Consider the following 22,168-nt stretch of genomic DNA (forward strand, 5'->3'; position numbering starts at 1 on the left):
AACTCTACCGATACCAGTGGTTGGTTTAACCATGGCAAAAAAATTTAATCAGGTTGTTGCTATGGATTTGAAACATTGGCAGGAGGGAAAATGGATTCTTTATCTTATAGATATGTGGTCTCGATACACACAGTCGGCTTTCATAGATAGGAAGAAAACCACTAATGTGATTGATCAGATAATGTAACTTTGGGTGGGAACTTTTGGGGTTATGGAGGGGGTATTGCATGATAATGGTGGGGAATTCAGTTCAGATGAGATGAGGGATGTAGCTTCAGTTTTAGATATAAGGATTAACACAACAGCTGCGGAAAGTCCGTTTCAGAATGGGTTGTGTGAGCGAATACATGCAGTCACTGACATGATGCTTGTTAAATTAAAAGTTCAATATCCTCGAACTCCTATAGATGTGCTGTTGAATTGGTCAAATATGGCAAGAAATTCCCTCCAGATGTGGAATGGCTTTAGCAGCCACCAGTTGGTTTTTGGGGAAAACCCTAACCTTCCAAACATTATGACTGATAAGGTTCCTGCATTGGAGGGCAAGACCACCAGTGAGGTTTTTGCTAGGCATCTTAGTGCTCTACATTCATCTAGGCAGGCCTTCATACAGACAAAAGCCGAGGAGAGAGTGAGGAGGGCTCTGAGGAGTAAGGTTAGGGTGGCAGAGCAAATTTTCCAGCCTGGTGATTGTGTGTTTTATAAAAGGGAGGGTCATGATCGTTGGCTTGGGCCTGGGAAGGTGATTTGTCAGGATGGTAGGTTGATCTTTGTAAGGCAAGGGGGTGCAATTGTTAGAGTATCACCAAATAGACTTATTAAGCTGGGGTTGGAGTTCAGTGGGAAATTTAAATCTGATGGTGCTGGGAACTTGTAATAAAGGTGGGGGGGGGTTAGATGTTGATGTGGAGTGGGACTTGACATCGTCTGCTCAGTCAGATTTGAGGGAAGCCGATACTACTGATAATGGGGTTTAAAGCAGTGAGGTGCAGTCAGAGGTGCCAGTTGGAGCAGAAAACGAAAGTGAGAATCTTTCAGTTCCTAAGATTAGACTTCGAAGGCAAGAGAATGATTGTTGGAAAATATGTGCTACAACTCTTACTAAAGCCGAACAGAACACGTCGGAGTGTCAGGAAGCAGAGTTGAAAAGACTATGTGACTTTGGCACTTATGAGGAGGTACCTTTTTGGGGTCAGAAGTGTATTTCAACCAGATGGGTTCTGACTAGGAAGGATTCTGGGATAAAAGCACGTTTGGTGGCGAGGGGTTTTGAGGAAGAAAGTACTTTTCAGAGCGATTCCTCAACAGTGGGTAAGAGTGCCATCAGATTATTTTTGACAGTGGTAGCTAGTTTGGGGTGGGAAATAAGAACTAAGGATATTAAATCCGCTTTTCTTCAGGGAAGGACCTTGAGAGGATGTATACATTCATCCTCCTTGTGAGGTGAGAGTGGAGGGTGTGGTGTGGAAACTAAAAAAGTGCCTTTATGGTTTGGGAGATGCTTCCAGACAATTTTATTTGAGTGTTAGGGAGGAGATGCAAAGATTAGGATGTCAACAGTGTGTTATTGAGCCAAGTTTATTTTACAAATTGTCTGGAAAGGGAAAACTTGAAGGTATTTTGGTTACTCACATAGATGACTTTTTGCTTGCGGGTACGAGTGTTTTTAGGGAGGAAGTTATATGAACCATTGAGAGAGAGGTTTCTTGTCGGTAGGGTTGAGGGAGGTAATTTTTCTTATGTGGGTTTTAGAGTAGTGCAAAGTAAACAGGGTATTTTGCTTGATCAAAGTAGTTATGTAGATAGTGTGGAGATGGAACAATTAGATCAAGAAAGGCTTTCGCAAAGGGGTGCGGAACTTTCAGCACTTGAGAAGACAAGTTATCGGTCTATTGTAGGTGCAATAAATTGGATTGTATTGGGTTCAAGACCTGATATGGCTTTCGATATGGTGGAGCTTTCAACTAGAGTAAATCATGCAACCGTGGAGGATTTAGTTAACCCTGGATAGGTACGGTCCTCGGACACCCCTTTAAGGGTATACTCGGACGCGAACGACCCCGACGCCAAAAAAAATTCTTGAAAAATCAGTTTTTGCAGTAACCTCCTTTTTTCTTTTGCCAAAAAAAACTTCAATGAATGCTTAAAACAACTGTAAAGATAAATACTACTCATCTGCAGAAAAACTATTTATTATAAATATTTTAAAAAATTAAGTAGAAAAAAAAAAGACCTGACATAAAAATTCATAAAAAAAAAGTTTATACATATATACACAAATCCTTTTAGGAATTGATTCTTGAATGTTTAGGACACATCTTGATGTATTTTGGATGAAGTCAGACCCATGGAGGTGAAGATCTGAAATGAGAAAAAAAGGGTAACTTTTTTTGGCCAAAAAAAATTGTCCAAATTTCATGAATTTTTTTGGGTACCCAAATGAAATAGGAAGTGGCTAATTTTTTTAGGGAATAAACATATGTTATCCTAAAATAGAAATATGTAAAAAAATCTTCATTATTTTGTAAATTACATTTATATCAGGGGCCATATCTAAAGGTAATTTTTTGAGTACTTGGAAATTTCGTAAAAAAATTAATATATTTAATATATAATATGATATTTATGCAGGTAAAAATATACCAAAATATCACAAATTCTATAGGGAACAAGAATATATATAGATAGGGCAGCTTACGCTTCGGATATGTCCACAAAATGGCCGCCAACCACACTGACTCAGACTCCCTAATCTGCCACTTGAAATGTAGGAAGGGTATGTCAATTTCAAGGTGTTATTTACTAATCTAATTATTATTGGATATGCATAAAAATTGTATGGTGGGTTGCTGGATAATTGTCGATTATTTTACGACTATAAAATTAAAATTCTGACCCAAAAAATTTTTTTTGAAGGGAAATAAAATCGAAAAAAAAAAATGTAAAACAATATTTTAGCTAAAAAAATTTGATGATATTCAATCAAAAAAAAAGTAAACAAAATTTTCCGACAAATAAACATCTAGAGGAATCATTACTCTGTGATAGTTCCTTAGTACGTAGTAATTTTGAAAGAATTGGGAAAAAACGAAAAAATGGCAATCACCGGAAAATCGAACACATACCTATATATACGCCATATCTGGCTAAAAAAAAGATAGGCATGGGTAGCCAGATCATCTAGAAACACTTTCCAACACTATAAAAATATAAGTTTTGCGACACTACTTGCCAATTCCTTACGGTAACATGACTAAGCAAAAAAATGCAAAACAAATAAAAAGGGGCACTCGTGGAAAAATGGCCATTCTAATATACGGCATTTCAGGAAAAAAAAATTTCAGCCACGTGCTAGGCAAACCATCAAGGCATATTTTCCGACAAATAAACATATAAATGAAATATTACTCTGTGATAGTTCCTTAGTACGTAGTAATTTTGAAAGAAATGGGAAAAAACGAAAAAATGGCAATCACAGGAAAATCGAACACATACTTATATATACGCCATATCTGGCTAAAAAAAAAATAGGCATGGGTAGCCAGATCATCTAGAAACACTGTCCAACACTATAAAAATATAAGTTTTGCGACACTACTTGCCAATTCCTTACGGTAACATGACTAAGCAAAAAAATGCAAAACAAATAAAAAGGGGCACTCGCGGAAAAATGCCCAACATTCTAATATACGGCATCTCAGATAAAAAAAAAAGACATGCACGTGTTAGCCCAACCATCAAGGCACACTTTCTAACACATAAACATGAAAAAAAAATCAATAATATACGGCAATTCCTTACTACGTAGTAAATTTTTACAAATATTGAAAAAAAAAACAGAAATTGGCAACCGCAGTTAAATACCCAATATACCAATAACTACGTCGTATCTGACAAAAACAAAATCACGCATGGGTAGCCAGATCATCTAGACACACTTTCCAACATTAAAAAAGCAAAAGTTTTACGACACTATTTCGCAATATCTTACGGAAAAATGACTTGGCAAAAAAATTAAAAAAAATTAAAAAGGGACACTCGCGGTAAAATGTCCGACATTCTAATATACGACATCTTAGATAAAAAAAAAGACATGCACGTGTTAGCCCAACCATCAAGGCACACTTTCTAACACATAAACATGAAAAAAAAAATGAATAATATACGGCAATTCCTTACTACGTAGTAATTTTTACAAATATTGAAAAAAAAACAGAAATTGGTAACCGCAGTCAAATACCCAATATACCAATAACTACGTCGTATCTGACAAAAACAAAGTCATGCATGGGTAGCCAGATCATCTAGACACACTTTCCAACACTAAACAAGCAAAAGTTTTACGACACTATTTGGCAATATCTTACGGAAAAATGACTTGGCAAAAAAATGAAAAAAAATGGAAAAGGGGCACTCGCGGTAAAATGGTCCTCGTGGTGATGAACGACATTTTAACTAAAAAAAAAAAACATGCACATGGTAGCCAAACAATCCACCAAGACTTTCCACAACTGATAACCTATACAAGTTGCACCATTCTACGACAATTTCATAATACGTAATAACTTTGATAATTATGCAAACTACCTCAGAAGGGTAAACTCGGACGCGAACGACCCCGACGCGTCTCAGAAATCGGGGAAGGAGTACAGCTACAGCAATGTACATCTGGACACTACTAGAGCGTGTAGGGGAGACACCTCCTGCAGGTCGATCACTCACAAATTCAGTCACAGGGGTTAGTCACGTGAGAAAAACCTGTTTTTTTTTTGACGCTCGGGGTCGCAAACGACCCACCGAACCTATCCAGGGTTAAGGCTAGAAAGGTTTTGAGAAGGCTACAAGAGAGTGAGTCTTATATTCTGTTCCCATGCATAGATAATCCTTGGTCTTTGTATGTTTTTACTGATGCATCATTGGCTAATTTACCTGATGGGGTTAGTAGTTCTTTGGGTTTTGTTATTTTTGTTACTAATGGGAATAGATCCAGCCCTCTTACCTGGTATGCAAATAAGGTAAAGAGGGTAGTTAGATCGACCTTGGTGGCTGAGACTTTAGCATTGTTGGAAGGATTGGAGGAGGCACTTTACCTTAGATCAATGTTGATGAAAATTGACACCAGTGTCGTAGTTCCTGTTGTTGGTTAAGTGGATAATAAGAGTTTGGTGTAGGCTATTTATTCTACTAAACTGGTAAGTGATAGAAAATTGAGAATTGATCTTGGAGCAATAAAGATGTTAAAAAATGACGTAAAACAAGTCAAATGGTTACCAGGATCATCCCAGCTTGCTAATTGCTGACAAAAAGGGGAGTATCAGGTGATCAGTTGCTTACTGTATTTCGTACAGGTCGCTTTGGGAATATTGAGATCTAAATGTTGTTGCTTGGTTGAGTGTTGTCTTGTTGGTGTGTTCACTCACATATTTTACGATTGATGGATCTTTATTTTAGATGTCTTGTGTGGACAAGAAAGTCTAGGTTTTAAACGTGGCTGATTTTCAGTCTTGAAATTTTATGGAATTGTAGCTATAAAGGTTTTGGTTTTAGATATTGCTAGTTTTGAGTGACCTTTTTAATATGGCATTGTATGTTTTATTGGAAGAAAAGAAAAGAGAGAGGGGAATGTTTGTGGGTTGTTTGATGGTTTGAAGTGTCGGTCGTGTGTGGTGGTGGTGGAGAGGTGAGGCCGGGGGTTGGAGAGCAGGTGGTCACTCATTAGCGTGGATCAAGGTGTCACAGTGGGAGCGCTCCCGGGACAGGTCGACCAGCAATATACTGTGAGTATACCCTCAATCAGGGGATGTGAACATGTTAGTAACATTACGGCCTCCTCGTTTCCCTGAAAACCATATTAACTGTACGAAAAGTAATGGTTCCTTATATGTATATTTATTTTCAATGCCAAGAGGGCGTCACGAAGTAGCCGACCTGTAGGACACATCGGGACTCCCCCTTTCCCTCTCTCCCATGGAAAATTCCATTGTTTACGATCTTAGATTGGGCTATACAATTGTTTCTGAAAGCCCAGCAGATATTTTTCTTATCAACTGAATGGTTATATTTCCTTTGGAAAATAGTTTAGGCTATAGAAATTATTCAATGTCGTTAGGTATATGAGTTGACCTATGTCCTTCTATACCCTCCTCGTTAAGTACTGTATATGAGTTAACCTATGTCCTTCTATACCCTCCTCGTTAGGTATATGAGTTAACCTAAGTCCTTCTATACCCTCCTCGTTAGGTATTGTATATGAGTTAACCTATGTCCTTCTATACCCTCCTCGTTAGGTATATGAGTTAACCTATGTCCTCCTATACCCTCCCTAACCTAAGCACAGTGGCCACAGAAACCTTCTATAGGCTAGCCTAGAATTGCCTATAAACCTTGAGTAGGGTATTTTTAAAGAGGTTTAAGGAGGCCTAGCCTATGCCATATTGCGTTAAAGGGCATATTAGCCTAATTTACCTCGCTTAACCTTGTGAGATTTCCTTTGCCTCTTAAACCTTGAAGGTAACCTCCTCTATTTTCACATATATTATTTGTTCTTTAGGGAAATTGAAAACTATTGTTTCATATTATTGTAAAATTATTAAATAGAAGTGTCCTGTAATTTTGTTTTGAAACTGAAGCATAGTAATTATATATTTTTTTACTTTATTACAAAGCTTGGGTAGTTTGTAGCGCTACGGCCAAGCGTCCTAATTTGCTTATTATCGCTCCGAATGTTATCTTGTATAGAATAAAGACGTTTGGAAATGGTCTACGTAATGACACGGCTATTAGCATAGGTTAGGTGGGTTTTTTAAGTTAGCTTCTCCCGTCGTACTCGTAGGTAAGGAAACTGTTGTGTAAGGGAGGGGGGGGGGGCAGCCTCCCTGGGAAAGGATACAGCCTTTAGCATAGAGGGTAGTAGGTTGGCCAGGGCACCAGCCACCCGTTGAGATACTACCGCTAGAGAGTTATGGGGTCTTTTGACTGGCCAGACAGTACTACATTGGATCCTCCTCTCTGGTTACGGTTCATTTTCCCTTTGCCTACATACACACTGAATAGTCTGGCATATTCTTTACATATTCTCCTCTATCCTCATACACCTGACAACACAGATTACCAAACAATTCTTCATCACCCAAGGGGTTACTGCACTGTAATTGTTCAGTGCCACTTTCCTCTTGGTAAGGGTAGAAGAGACTCTTTAGCTATGGTAAGCAGCTCTTCTAGGAGAAGGACACTCCAAAATCAAACCACTGTTCTCTAGTCTTGGGTAGTGCCATAGCCTCTGTACCATGGCCTTTCACTGTCTTGGGTTAGAGTTCTCTTGCTTGAGGGTACACTCGAGCACACTCTCCTATCTTATTTCTCTTCCTCTTGTTTTGTTAAAGTTTTTATAGTTTATATAGGAGATATTTATTGTTGTTACTCTTCTTAGAATATTTTATTTTCCTTTTTTCCTTTCCGCACTGAGCTATTTTCCCTGTTGGAGCCCCTGGGCTTATAGCATACTGCTTTTCCAACTAGGGTTGTAGCTTAGTAAGTAATAATAATAATAATAATAGGTTAAGTGGGTTTTTTAAGTTAGCTTCTCCCGCCAATATCGTTTTTAGAACGACGGCCACAGTTCAGAATATTCCCGTTTTCTACAGGATCTGGCTGTCACCCTACAAAGGCTCCCAAAGCTTTTAGAGGTAGGCATTATTATTTGAAGAATAGAAAAATTAAATAACTGTAATAATTACAGGGAACCAGTCTTGGAGACCGGTGATCATGAAATCAGTCTGAGAGATCTGTGATCGTGGACTCGGTCTGGAAGATCGAATTATGGAACAGTGTACAACATTTTTAAATGAAGAAAACCAGGTAAGGATCAAGTCTCTCTCTTACACGTCGAATGTCAAGTTCATTTTTGATGAATAACAAAAATTTATGTCAGGAGGAAAAGAAAAATCCACCGTGACACATACACAGCATATATATAACATAAATATTTCATTAGTTTGCTTAGACAAAATTAATCCTTTGTAAAAATTCATCCTACACACAGAGTACACAGAAATCACTCATTTACTTAACTTTAAGTGCTGTTTTCCTGTGCCCTACAGGACCTACAAGATCAGGTTATGGTATATATTCATAGGTATTTAGCGTATGGCCTACACTGTCCCTGATATTTGTTTAAACTATTTTTCCATAGTTTCACTAAACGATAGCCCTAGGAAATTGTCATCGTGCAGCTTTGCATTTTTTGTTAAAATGAATAAATTCAAATTATTTCCTCGGTGTCTACAACCTAGTTCAGACTGCTCTCCTTATTAGCTATGCCCAACATTTCTCCTCTCTCTCTCTCTCTCTCTCTCTCTCTCTCTCTCTCTCTCTCTCTCTCTCTCTCTCTCTCTCTCTCTCTCGCAACATATTTTTTTGTTAATTTCAGTTATTTAACAATTATCCTATTCGTAAACTCGAAAGTTTCACGGGTGGATCTCTAGCAGAAATACTGCTTAGTTCAGAGTTGTTTAATTTCGTTGCCCCTTCAACTTTACTCACTTTACTTTAAGGGTTGCTTATCTGGTCCTTTACTGCAGGGGAACCCTACTCTCCACAGGACCTTTCGTATCTAATTTAATTAATTCCATCGTATAATTTCCAAAGAATTCAGCATCTCACATATTGACAATAACAACTTGGCCATATTTTTGGTTCAGATTGAAACTAACGTTGATACCTTATATCAGCGGTAGGGAATTCCATATTTTTACAAGGGTACTTCAATCCTTCGACAAAGATAACCCAGAGCAGATTCTCACTTTGCTCAGAAATAGATTAATTGGGTTTGGATGAATACCTACCCTGACAGCATATCTCTCTCTCTCTCTCTCTCTCTCTCTCTCTCTCTCTCTCTCTCTCTCTCTCTCTCTCTCTCTCTCTCTCTCTCTCTCGTGGCGTAGAATCTTATTAGTATGTAACTGTAAATGACGTCTCATGCAGTTGAGTCCATACACGACCTCCAATGCTTTCGTTTTATAACAGCCACGCTTTAGGTTTAGTATTTATTCCCTCTTTATTTACATTGAGATATTGACTACAAGTTTTCAATATTAAACTTACCCGATAATCATGTAGCTGTCAACTCCGTTGCCCGACAGAATTCTACGGAAGGGATACGCCAGCGATCACTATACTAGAAGGGGGTGTACTCACCAGCGCCACCTGTGGCCAGGTACTGCAGTACTTCTTGTTGACACCACCTCAATTTTTCCTCTGTCGTGCTTCCGGCAAGACGTTCATGGATACGCTTATAATTTTGGAGTATTGTTCACGGTTTTTGGTGAAGTATTGCTCTAAGATTTCAGCTTTCGCTATACTGGAAACTTTTCTATTAGCTTAGATAGCTTTTATTTGATTTGATTAATGGTTAACGATCTTTTGCTTTATTTGGAATCCCCCTTGACTAGCTCTTTGATTCAAGATGTCCGACCTTTCTCAAGCCCCTCCCCATAGACGATGTAGGTCTTGTAATAGGCGTATTCCGAAGGCCTCGGTTGATCCTCACACCTCTTGTTCCGACTGTAGGGAAATAGCCTGTCAGTTGGAAGATCGATGTGAGGAATGCGCCGGACTTTCGGAACTTGAGTTTGTTCGATTCCTTAAATATACCACTAAGTTAGAGAGAGAGAGGGTTAGGAGGAGTTCTGCTCGCTCTTCGCTTTATTCCTCACCTCATGATCCTCAACCTTTTCCTCCCCCTGTAGTGGCTACCCCCGATCCTACTATTTGTGCTCAGCCTGATATGTCCGATGTTTTGCGTGCCATTCAGGCTTTAGGTGACAAAGTGGAATCGGTAGTGAGTGACCACAAGTTCCTCTTGGCGGACGTCAAGGAACTTAAGGTCAAAAGTGCAGTGGGAAGTGGTAGTGCCAGTGCTGTGCCGAGTGCTAGTGTCAGTGCGGTGCCGAGTGCTAGTGTCAGTGTTGTGCGTGAGGGTACTTCTGTGCGTGCCAGTCGTCCTCCCAGTCCGGGACCTCTTGCAAGCTCCCAAGCCCAGGGGAGAAGCAATGTCGAAGGGCAAAAGGGTTCGGCAGGCCTTGATCGGCGCACAGAAGTATCCTCGGTGGTTGCGGGCGTGTCTTACAGAGACCGTCACTCCCACCCGCAGACGATTGAGCCCTTATTTTCCTCGTCTGCAGAAGAAATTTCGGGGAGAAAACGCTGGACTCAGGTCTCAAGACCTCTTAAACGTAAAGTCCAGACCTCAAGAGTTCAACAACCCGGATGCAGTCATTGGGTTAGCTCTGACTCTCCGCAGTCATCAGGTGACTGCACACCTCCTAAGAGAGGTAAGGCGATGCCTCAACAGACCTCATCTTCTGTTAAGGTTTTGCCTCAACAGACCTTATCGTCTGCTGATCCCAAGATGACTTTGCTGCAGTCCATGCAGTCGCAGCTTGCGGTCTTAATGCGTGAGTTTCAGGCAGAGAAGGTTACACCTCCTCCTGCGAGCGCTCCGCCTCACCGCAGTCCAGTCTGCCAGGCGTACGAAGTTGAGGTTCCTCAGGCTACCTTACCGCGTTCGGAGTTGCCAGTTACCAGCGTTGTGCAGCAACCTCCGCCTTCCTTAAGGCAACCTCAGCAATGGGAACAGGAGTCTTATGCTTTGAGGCAAGATTTTCTTGCGGTTAGACCATCTTCGAGGCAACAACCTCTTGAGGTACGACAACCTCTACCATCCTTGAGTCAGCCACCTCAGCTCTCGCAGCTGCTACCTCAACTTTCCTCAAGGCGAGAGCCTCAACTCTTGAGGCTAGCACCTCAGGAACCTCAACTCGTGAGACAGGAACTGCGTTCTGCGCAGCTACTACCTCAACTCTCGCAGCTCTCACCTCAAGAACCTCAACTCGTGAGACAGGAACCTGCTACTGCGCATCCACCTCAACCCTTGAAGCAAGCGCAACTCTTGAGACAGGAAACTCATGCTAGGAGTCAGCCACCTCAACGCATGCACCTACCTTCCTCTACTCTACCTGACCAGTCTTTGCAGCCTGAACCTCAGGTTTTAATACAGTCGCCTCTCTCCACACTTGCTCCTCAAACCGCCGCAGAACCTCCTTCATCCCAACCTCTTGACTTTGTCGTTACCAGCCCTCATCCTCTTCAACAGAGACTTGAGGATGAAACCGCAAGTGTTTATGCACCCGCTTGTCAAGATTCTGCTGTTCAGCACACCGCTGTAACTTTACCTCTCGCTTCGCAACACTCTGGTGATGAGGTTTCTGAAGAGGAAGCTGCGCACCTAGATGATCCCTCTTCGGACGTGGAGGAACCCAAGTCTTCTCCTCCCTCCATTGACTTTCGCAAGGTCCTGGCTCTTTTCAGAGAGGTTTACCCGGATCATTTTGTTTCTGCTACCCCTCGCTCTCCTCCATCTGAGTTTTCGCTAGGCATGCAACCTGTTAAGTCGGCCTATACTAAACTCGTCTTTGCTAGATCCTCTAAGAGAGCTTTAAGAATATTAGGGGATTGGTTGCAGTCCAAACAGCAACTAGGGAAGACTTCTTTTATGTTCCCTCCTACTAAGCTGACTTCTAAGGCGGGCGTATGGTATGCCACAGGAGAGGAACCAGGCTTGGGAGTCCCTGCCTCTGCCCAGGCTGACTTCTCAAGTTTGGTCGACTCTCCACATAGATCAGCTATGAGGCGCTCTAAGGTCTGCTGGACCTTTTCCGACTTAGACCACTTCTTAAAGGGTATTTTTCGTGCCTTTGAGATTTTCAATTTTCTCGACTGGTGCCTGGGGGCCTTGAGCAAGAAGACTGCCCCTGCGGACAAGGACTCAGCCATGCTTATAATGTCCTGTATGGATAAAGCAATTCGGGATGGGTCCGGCGAACTTGCATCAATGTTTGTTTCAGGAGTACTCAAGAAAAGGGAACAACTTTGCACTTTTCTTTCTACTGGCATCACCTCTTGTCAAAGGTCTCAGTTACTTTTTGCTCCGCTTTCTAAGTTCCTGTTTCCTGAGGAGCTTATCAAGGAATTGTCTGCGGCCCTTATTCAGAAGGACACTCATGACCTTGTGGCCTCTTCAGCTCGTAAGGCTAAGGTTGCTCCTTCAGTTCCCAGAACTTACCGCACCCCAGTGGCCGATACTCCTGCTACGAGATTTATTCCGCCCTTTCGTGGCAGAGCCCCCAGCCGAGGAAGTACCCGTCCAGACTCTTCCAGGAGCAGGTCTAGGAAAGGTCCCAAGACTTCAAAAGGCAAACACTGACTCTCCTCCTCTCCAGACAGCAGTAGGAGCCAGACTCAAGAACTTCTGGCAAGCTTGGGAAAGAAGAGGTGCAGACGCCCAGTCTGTCAAGTGGCTAAGGGAGGGTTACAGGATACCATTCTGCCGCAATCCCCCTCTGACCACTTCTCCCATCAACCTCTCTCCCAACTACAAGGAAAAGGACAAGAGGCTAGCGTTACACCAGGAGGTGTCGCTCCTGTTACAGAAGAAGGCAGTGGTGATAGTCCGGGACCATCAATCCCCGGGCTTCTACAACCGTCTCTTTCTGGTGGCCAAGAAGACAGGAGGTTGGAGACCGGTGCTGGACGTCAGCGCGCTCAATGCTTATGTCACCAAGCAGACGTTCACTATGGAGACGACGAAGTCGGTCCTAGCAGCGGTCAGGCAGGAGGACTGGATGGTCTCGTTGGATCTGAAAGATGCTTACTTTCACGTTCCTATTCATCCAGACTCCCAACCTTTCCTGAGATTCGTTTTTGGAAAGGTTGTGTACCAATTCCAAGCCCTGTGTTTTGGCCTAAGCACAGCTCCTATGGTGTTTACGCATCTGATGAGGAATATTGCAAAATTCCTCCACTTATCGAACATCAGAGCCTCCCTTTATTTAGACGACTGGCTGTTAAGAGCCCCCACAAGTCGTCGCTGTCTGGAGAGTCTCAACTGGACTTTGGACTTGATCAAGGAACTGGGTCTGTTGGTCAACTTAGAAAAGTCCCAGCTCATTCCCTCCCAATCCATCGTTTACCTGGGAATGGAGATTCGGAGTCAGGCTTTTCGGGCTTTTCCATCGGCCCCAAGGATAAGCCAAGCCCTAGAATGCATCCTGAGCATGCTGAAGAGGAACAGTTGCTCGGTGAGACAGTGGATGAGTCTAACAGGGACCCTGTCATCGTTAGCCCTGTTCATCGAGTTAGGGAGACTCCACCTCCGCCCTCTCCAATTCCATCTAGCAGCTCATTGGGACAAGGATTTGACGCTCGAAGCAGTCTCTATTCCTGTCACCAAAGAGATGAAGACTACCCTCTTGTGGTGGAAAACCAACATCCTTCTCAAGGAGGGTCTATCGTTAGCGATTCAGACCCCCAATCTTCATCTCTTCTCGGACGCATCAGACTCGGGCTGGGGCGCGACCTTGAACGGACAGGAATGCTCGGGAACATGGAACAAGGAACAGGAAACGCTCCACATCAACTGCAAGGAGCTGCTGGCAGTTCATCTGGCCTTAATGAACTTCAAGTCCCTCCTGTAAGGCAAGGTGGTGGAGGTGAACTCCGACAACACCACAGCCTTGGCTTACATCTCCAAGCAGGGAGGGACCCATTCGAGGAACCTGTACGAGATAGCAAGGGACCTCCTCATTTGGTCAAGAAGTCTAAATCTCACTCTGGTAACGAGGTTCGTTCAGGGCAACATGAACGTCTCAGCAGATCGCCTCAGCAGAAAAGATCAAGTCATCCCCACGGAATGGACCCTTCACAAGAGCGTGTGCAACAGACTTTGGACCTTGTGCGGTCAGCCTACGATAGATCTGTTCGCCACCTCCATGACCAAGAGGCTTCCTTTGTACTGTTCCCCAGTTCCAGACCCAGCAGCAGTTCACGTGGATGCTTTTCTGCTGAATTGGTCCCATCTCGACCTATATGCATTCCCGCCGTTCAAGATCATCAACAGAGTCATTCAAAAGTTCATCTCGCACGAAGGGACACGGCTGACGCTGGTTGCTCCCCTTTGGCCTGCAAGAGAATGGTTCACAGAGGTACTACAATGGCTGGTCGACGTTCCCAGGACTCTCCCTCTAAGAGTGGACCTTCTACGTCAACCTCACGTAAACAAGGTACACCCAAACCTCCACGCTCTTCGTCTGACTGCCTTCAGACTGTCGAAAGATTCGCTAGAGCTAGAGGCTTTTCGAAGGAGGCAGCCAGAGCGATTGCCAGAGCAAGGAGGGTATCCACTCGTAGAGTCTACCAATCCAAGTGGGAAGTCTTCCGAAGCTGGTGCAGAGCCAATGCAGTTTCCTCTACCAATACCTCTGTAACCCAAGTAGCTGACTTCCTATTACATCTAAGGAATGTGAGATCCCTTTCGGCTCCGACGATTAAAGGGTACAGAAGTATGTTGGCTTCAGTTCTCCGCCACAGAGGTTTGGACCTTTCATCCAACAAGGACCTTCAAGACATCCTTAAATCTTTCGAGACTTCTAAAGAACGTCGTCTATCCGCTCCAGGCTGGAATCTAGACGTAGTCTTAAGGTTCTTTATGTCTCCTAGGTTCGAACCTCTCCAGTCAGCTTCCTTCAAAGACCTTACTCTCAAAACTCTTTTCCTCGTCTGCCTTGCAACAGCTAAAAGAGTTAGTGAGGTTCACGCCTTCAGCAAGAACATTGGGTTCACATCCGAATCAGCAACATGTTCTTTACAGCTCGGATTTTTAGCTAAGAATGAACTTCCTTCACGTCCTTGGCCTAGATCGTTTGAAATTCCTAGCCTTTCCAACATGGTGGGTAACGAGCTAGAAAGAGTTCTTTGCCCTGTCAGAGCTCTGAAATACTATCTTAATAGGTCAAAACCTATACGAGGACAGTCAGAAGCCTTATGGTGTGCAATCAAGAAACCTTCGTTGCCTATGTCCAAAAACGCAGTTTCGTATTATATAAGGCTTCTGATTAGAGAAGCCCATTCTCACATGAAGGATGAAGACCTTGCTTTGCTGAAGGTAAGGACCCACGAAGTGAGAGCTGTAGCCACTTCGATGGCCTTTAAACAGAACCGTTCTCTGCAGAGCATTATGGATGCAACTTATTGGAGGAGCAAGTCAGTGTTTGCATCATTTTATCTTAAAGATGTCCAGTCTCTTTACGAGAACTGCTACACCCTGGGACCATTCGTAGCAGCGAGTGCAGTAGTAGGTGAGGGCTCAGCCACTACATTCCCTTAATCCCATAACCTTTTTTAACCTTTCTCTTGAATGCTTTTATTGTTGTTTTTTGGTTGTTACGGTAGGCTAAGAAGCCTTCCGCATCCTTTTTGATTTGGCGGGTGGTCAATTCGTTCTTGAGAAGCGCCTGGGTTAAAGGTTGTGTAGAGGTCCTTTAGTATGGGTTGCAGCCCTGTATACTTCGGGTTGTTCAGCCTCCTAAGAGGAACGCTGCGCTCAGTAAGGAAGACGAACTTATTAAAGGCAGAGTAATGGTTCAAGTCGACTTCCTTACCAGGTACTTATAATTTCATTGTTATTTTGAATAACTGATAATATGAAATACGGGATACTTAGCTATCTTATAGTCATGTACACTGGTTTTTCACCCACCTCCCTGGGTGTGAATCAGCTACATGATTATCGGGTAAGTTTAATATTGAAAAATGTTATTTTCATTAGTAAAATAAATTTTTGAATATACTTACCCGATAATCATGATTTAATTGACCCACCCTTCCTCCCCATAGAGAACCAGTGGACCGAGGAAAAATTGAGGTGGTGTCAACAAGAAGTACTGCAGTACCTGGCCACAGGTGGCGCTGGTGAGTACACCCCCTTCTAGTATAGTGATCGCTGGCGTATCCCTTCCGTAGAATTCTGTCGGGCAACGGAGTTGACAGCTACGTGATTATCGGGTAAGTATATTCAAAAATTTATTTTACTAATGAAAATAACATTTTTCATATGTTGGTTGCAGAATCGCAGTAAGTTAGGGCAAATTTTTTGCATAATTCCTTTACTCGTGAGAAAATATTCTTGGGAAAACCTTTATTGATATGATTTATATTGTATTAAGCTATCAATTAATTATTTCATGATTCACTAGTAGACAGGCCGTAATCACCTCATTTGTTATTTAATGACACACCCTTGTCGTAAGTGTTTTTCTACCAGTCAATCGAAAATCGTTTTCTGTTTACTGTATTTGCTCTTCGTTACGAAGACGGGGCCCACTCTTTGTCAGTTAAGTTTTAAAAAAATCAGTTTTTAATCTGAAAATCTAACCCTTATTTGGTGATAACACGCCAGTTGTCTTCGTTTAATGTAAAGGTAATATATTAAATTTATTTTGTCTGTATTAGATTACAATTCTTAAATGAGGAATATATTCATGAAGTTTCTGGAGGTAATATTATTTTACTTTACTTTTTAGGGCTGCTTATCTGGTCCTGTACAGCAGGGGGACCCTACTCTCTACATCAAGGTCTGTAAAGGACCTCCACGTTCGTTTTACAATGTTTATTCAGGAGCATTCAACATTTCACAATGCGTATTGCTCGCTTACTGATAGGTCATCACAATTAAAACGCTCTCAGAATAAGAAAGTCTTCAGGTTCCTCTTGAATGAGTTAATATCTTCAATTATTCGTATGTCTAGTGGGAGCTTATTGTATAGTCTCTGGCCACATATTTAAAGGCTCTAGAGTCTACAGTAGACGTGTATCTATGTTCTAATAGTTTGAAACCATCTGTAACTATTCTCGTGTCAGAACGATTTGTTGCCTGGACAATGTAGCAATTCTCTTAGATATTTTGGATGACCGGTTCTGATATATTCGTGGGTTATTGTGCATATTTTAAACTTAGAAGGGATTATTAGTTATCCAAATGATTACATAAAGTGTCAATATTGTCTTTAATACTTTGTGGACTAAGAAACTTAAATCGAAGGCATTACCATTTCTGTCTAACTAGTTTAGATATTTGTCAATTTGTGTGTGGCTTCATGGAAGAGTTTAAAGGTATTTTCTATGTAAGCAAATATGTTTTATCTATAATAGCTAACAACAAGTATTAGGAATTACCTAAAGGGCGTTATAAAGGCCCTGTGTTTTTGTAGAGTTCTACCCCTGAAAGACTTAAAGGAGACTATACACAAATTATAAAGGTGATTTAACGAGACGTACAAATTTGGCAGGGGTAACAAACTTGGGTACTTTGCTAATTGAATGTTCACATTTAACAGTGTGGTACAAAACCAATCTTATTTAAGTATTGGTTCCACAATAGTGAAATGTAATAAGTGACACCATGCAAGTGTAAATCTTTCAAATTACTGTTTAAGAACCAATTTCAAAAGTACGTCCTTGTTAAACCATGCTTGTTTTTCTAGGTGACGTAGGCAATCTTAGATGTGCTGCTCATCTGGCAATGATCTTGGCTTTTCCTAAAACATAGTTAGTAGCTTTCTTGTTTATATTAATCATGCTTTTTCGTGCCGAATTCAGAAGTACAAACCATACTTGATTTTTCTAATAATAATAGTTAGGATTTGTCAATTTAAATGTCTTATTCAAATTCTAACTCAATAACAACTCACAAAACTAAGTATAGACGAAACAAACAATATCAGAACAAGATAGAAAGCAATTTTCAAGACTTGGGGGTCACTGATAAACCACGAACCTTTAAATCACATTACTTACTTACTTGTTACTTGTTTTGGGTTTAAATCCAACCCTCCACTGAAGTCGAGTGAACTACTTCTCGGGCGGGTCCATATCAATCATCTAACGAAACATTTTCATTATAACTTATACAATTCTTTGATTGTAGCATCTTCCAAATCATATGATCTTGTGAAAAGTAATGTCTTTAGTTTCCTCTTAAATTCAATTGCTCCCTTTAGGTCCTTCATTTCAGGTGGCAGTTTATTTTAATGTCTAGGCGCACAGTAGCTAAAAGCCCTTTCACCAAATTTACTATTTGTTCTTGGTTCAGATAGCCTATGTTTGTCACTCATGTGTCTTATGTTAACATTTGTTTCTAGTTCTAGTTTGTTCAGGCATTCTTTTAGATATTTTGGTTCAGTATCTTAAACGTTAGTAAGAGTAGCTTGTATTCAATTCTCGCCTTTACCGGCAGCCAGTGTAATTTAATTAGTGCAGGGGTAACTCTTTCCCTATTTTGTAGTCCTTTTATTAATCTAGCGGCTCTGTTTTGTACTCTCTGAATTTTCTTCAGCTGATAATTTGGTAAGCCATAGAACAGTGAGTTGCAGTACTGTAATCAATTCTTGAAAATATGTGGTGATTAATGAGTATGGCCATAGATTTTTCGTCTAAGTATTTACTTATATATGCTATGTTTCTAATATGATAGTTACAATTTCTTACCATATTATTTACATGTTCATTCATTGTCAGTCTATCATCCATGATTACTCCAAGATTTCTGACAGATTTCTTTAGGTCAATGATCGATTGACCTATTTCAATTCTTTGGAAGCATTCGATTCTTTTCATATCTTTTTCATTTCCAAAAATAATACAATCACTTTTATCTTCATTGAGCTTGAGCTTTTTTGTTAACATCCAACCCTTAATGTCATTCATTATTTCATGTATCTTTCTTTTTGCTTCATCAACTGATTCTATTGGGAAATAGAATTGTGTATCATCAGCGTATATTTTAAACTTAACTCTGTGAGTTTCAAGTATATTTTCCAGTTCAATCGTGTAAATTTCAAACAGGAGAGGACCTAGTACACTGCCTTAAGGCACCCCTTTGGTTAGTTTTCTTGTCTCAGATTCAACATTTGATATTACAGTACTACTTTAACTTTGCGGTTTTCGAGATAACTCGCAAACCAGTCATATGCTCGTTCTACGATGCCCACAGCTTCAAGGTCTTCCATCAGATATGTATGTTCTACACTCTACAGTATCAAATGCTGCACTTAGATCAAGCATCACAAGATAATTTAGTGGCCATATTTGCCTATAGCCAAAAGATTGCTAATTTATTCACTTAAAGCTAAAAGACTGCTACTTTTTTGTTACTTTTTTAGATTTGATCTTTGGCTTTGGGAGTAAAAAGGGCTTTATGGTTTCCCTTGTGAGAGTTTGTGAGTCATTGTGTGTAATTTTGATATTCGGTTCATTGAGAATTTATTTACTACTACTTCTACTACTACTACTACGTTTATGATGTCATTATGTTCCTCAGTATTGGAAATAGAAGGATAGATATAGTGAAGAAAAATGGTACTCATAAGGAGGAGACTATCGCCTTAACGTAAAAAGAAGGGAAGCAAAATAAAAATAGAATATTTTGAGCAAGAAGTGAGGTAGAATGGAGACATCAACAGGGTAGGACAATTGGCATTACAGGTGAGAGTAAATATAATACAAGATGGTAGTGATACCTAAATTGTTAGCAACTATTGACACGTTTGGGTGTTATGAAGTTAGGAGGACTTCAGTTCAATATTATTAAAGGAATGTGAGAAGTTGAAACTACACCTTGTTTGTGGTTAATAGCTGAACCAGGCAAAATTGACAGTAGAGAATAGAATTGTATGAAAAAAGGTGATGCATTTAGAAAAATCATTACATCAAATGATAAATGGTTAGTTAAAGAGAAAGTGGAAGACCAAATAAGGTAACTAAAAGGGGGAAAGTTATTTAGAAACATGTAAAACGAAGTATGAAATTATAGGAAGTAAAAACTGAAAATCGAAGTAAAAGGTAAAGGGACAACTGAAATTAATATAGATACAGAAGAAAAGGAAGCAGAAATAAGAAAACGGAAGAAAAGAAGGCAGAAATGACAGTTGAGATTTGTAAAAGGTATTAGCAAATTGGATTACATAGGTGAAAGTAGCACTGAGAAAACTCTCAAAACAAAGAAGCAATGTTGAATATGATAGATTTAAAAGAAAATTGTAAAAACTGGTGAGCAAACTGCAGGCTTTGTGAGTTTTGTAGAGAGGCAGATGTGGTATAACAGTGCATTTCTTTAGCTGTAGAGAATTGAGAAAATTTAGAAACGGTAGCATAGAAGGAAGGAAATTTAGATTTGCCAACTAAACAAGTTGCCTTATAAATTAGAGAAGCTTTAGAAGTAAAAAAATGGAAGTGTGTTTATGAACTTTACAGAAATTATAGCGCTCTGCACCGTGTGGAAACAATAATATACTGTGAAATGATCCATGAGAAATGTGGAACCTGGTTGTTGATGTTGTAGTAAATAAGTTGTGTGTAAATTGAACAAATGATTTGACTAATCTCTTGGAAAAATAAGTTTTCGAGTGTATTTGTTTGCCATCTTTCATGTCATACTGATAATCTGTTAATTACTATAACTATCAAATTCTCTCTCTCTCTCTCTCTCTCTCTCTCTCTCTCTCTCTCTCTCTCTCTCTCTCTCTCTCTCTCTCTCTCTCTCTCTCCTAATTTTTTTTTTGTATTTAATGAATGAATGTAATGACAGCTAAAATGACAAGAATATTAATTTATTTCATTTTTCAGACGCTGGTCATAATTATCAAGAAGATGAGATTCTTCCTGGACCGTGGCTCAAGAGCCCATCTTCAAGTCACATGACTATGAAGATAGTATGCTGCGTTAAATAAAGGTAAGTGGTTGCCTAGATAAAGAAAACAATAGTTGAAATTCGAACACTGGTGCTTTTTAGGCTATTGAAGTATATAATTCTTAATTTGTTTATAATAAATTTCATGATGTTTGTAGAAATTCATCCTGATAGTTCCAATGTAGGTTACATTAGGTTGATTAACTTCATCCAGGCATATATCAGTTCTCGCTACACTTTCAATAAGTACATCAACATTCACATAGTCACATAATAATTATTCTATACTCAGAATTTTGTCCTTTCTCCCACTATAACTAACCTTTCAATAAGTATATCCCCCAACATTAACCGGGCACCATATTTACGGTGATTAAGTTCATCTAGACTTTTATAAATTTTCTCACTTTCCCATTACGTTAGCGATAAGTACACCCCTAAACATCCACATGGTCACTTCGTACTTTGATTAATTTCATCCCAGGTTTTGTCATTTTCTCACTACCCTTTCAATGGGTACTTTCCACAACATGCTCATGACCCCTTACTACTCTAGTAAATTGGTCTTTGGGCCACTCGTTGACTCATGACCACTCTTGAAAGACGTCTCATACCTCCTCTGTCTTGTGCTAAATCCATCCGTGTATCCATTTATCCTAGCAATCTTTAGATTCTCTTCCAGTTCTTTGTATGTCTTCCTAAAGGTCTCCGCTGCATGACATCAACTGTTAGTATTTGTTTGGGTTTACGTGCGTCCTCCCTTCTTGCAATATGATCAGCTAATCGAATCCTCCTCGACTTTACAACCTGGTTGATGTGTGGTTGCTGGGTTCTGTGCCTTGTTTCCAAATTGTGGCGAATTCTTCATTCCAGAGTTTCTTGGTCAAGAATGGGTCCCGTGATTTTCCTCAAAATTTTACTTTCAAAGATTTTTTACTTACATTGATTAACTTCACCCAGCCTTTTGTGCTTTTTCTTATTATTATTTTAATGAGTACTTATAGCAACATGCATATAGCCACATACTTACGTTGATTAACTTCTCCATCTTCTTTCAGTTTTCTCGCTTTATAGCTAGAGGACATTTACAATAAATAATTCCCTACAACTTGCACATGACCACATATGACAATTAACTCCATCTAGGCATTATCACTTTCTCACATTGCTTTCAATAAGTATTTCCCCAAATATCAACATGGTCACTTTCTACAGTGATTAACTTCATCTGTAAGTACTCCCCTGAACATGCACAGGGCCACATACATACTCATACTTACGCAGATTAACTTCATCCATGATTTTGTCACTTTTATCACTTTGGTACAAACCTCTTTAATAGATACCTCCACAGCATGCACAATATATGGACCCTTACTTTGTTGATTAACTTCAAACCAAGCCTCTGTCACTTTTCTCACTTGTTACAGACACCTCAGTAATTACTTCCACAACATACACATGGACCCTTCATTAAAGCTGCTTAACTTCAAACCAAACCCTTGTCATTTTTCAACCTTTTTATAGGCCTCTCAATAAGTAATTCTCAAACATGCACACGACTTATGTTAATAAGCTTCAAACTAAGCC

At 40.4% G+C, this 22,168-nt stretch overlaps 1 long non-coding RNA gene across 3 annotated transcripts in view; it reads left to right on the plus strand.

The window, feature by feature from the left end:
• LOC137638368 (uncharacterized) overlaps positions 1-22,168 on the plus strand; it is a 43,142-nt gene that overhangs the window by 2,779 nt on the left and 18,195 nt on the right. Inside the window, exons 1-2 of one of the 3 annotated variants that reach the window (XR_011044118.1) lie at positions 16,229-16,312; positions 20,515-20,620. This is a non-coding gene — a long non-coding RNA (uncharacterized lncRNA). Of the gene's footprint in view, positions 1-16,228; positions 16,313-16,413; positions 16,467-20,514; positions 20,621-22,168 lie in introns of those variants that run through there. The other 2 variants (XR_011044120.1, XR_011044119.1) reach the window with 2 other exon arrangements.

Source organism: Palaemon carinicauda, chromosome 3 (genome assembly GCF_036898095.1).
Source record: "Palaemon carinicauda isolate YSFRI2023 chromosome 3, ASM3689809v2, whole genome shotgun sequence".
Taxonomy (NCBI): Eukaryota; Metazoa; Arthropoda; class Malacostraca; order Decapoda; family Palaemonidae; genus Palaemon; species Palaemon carinicauda.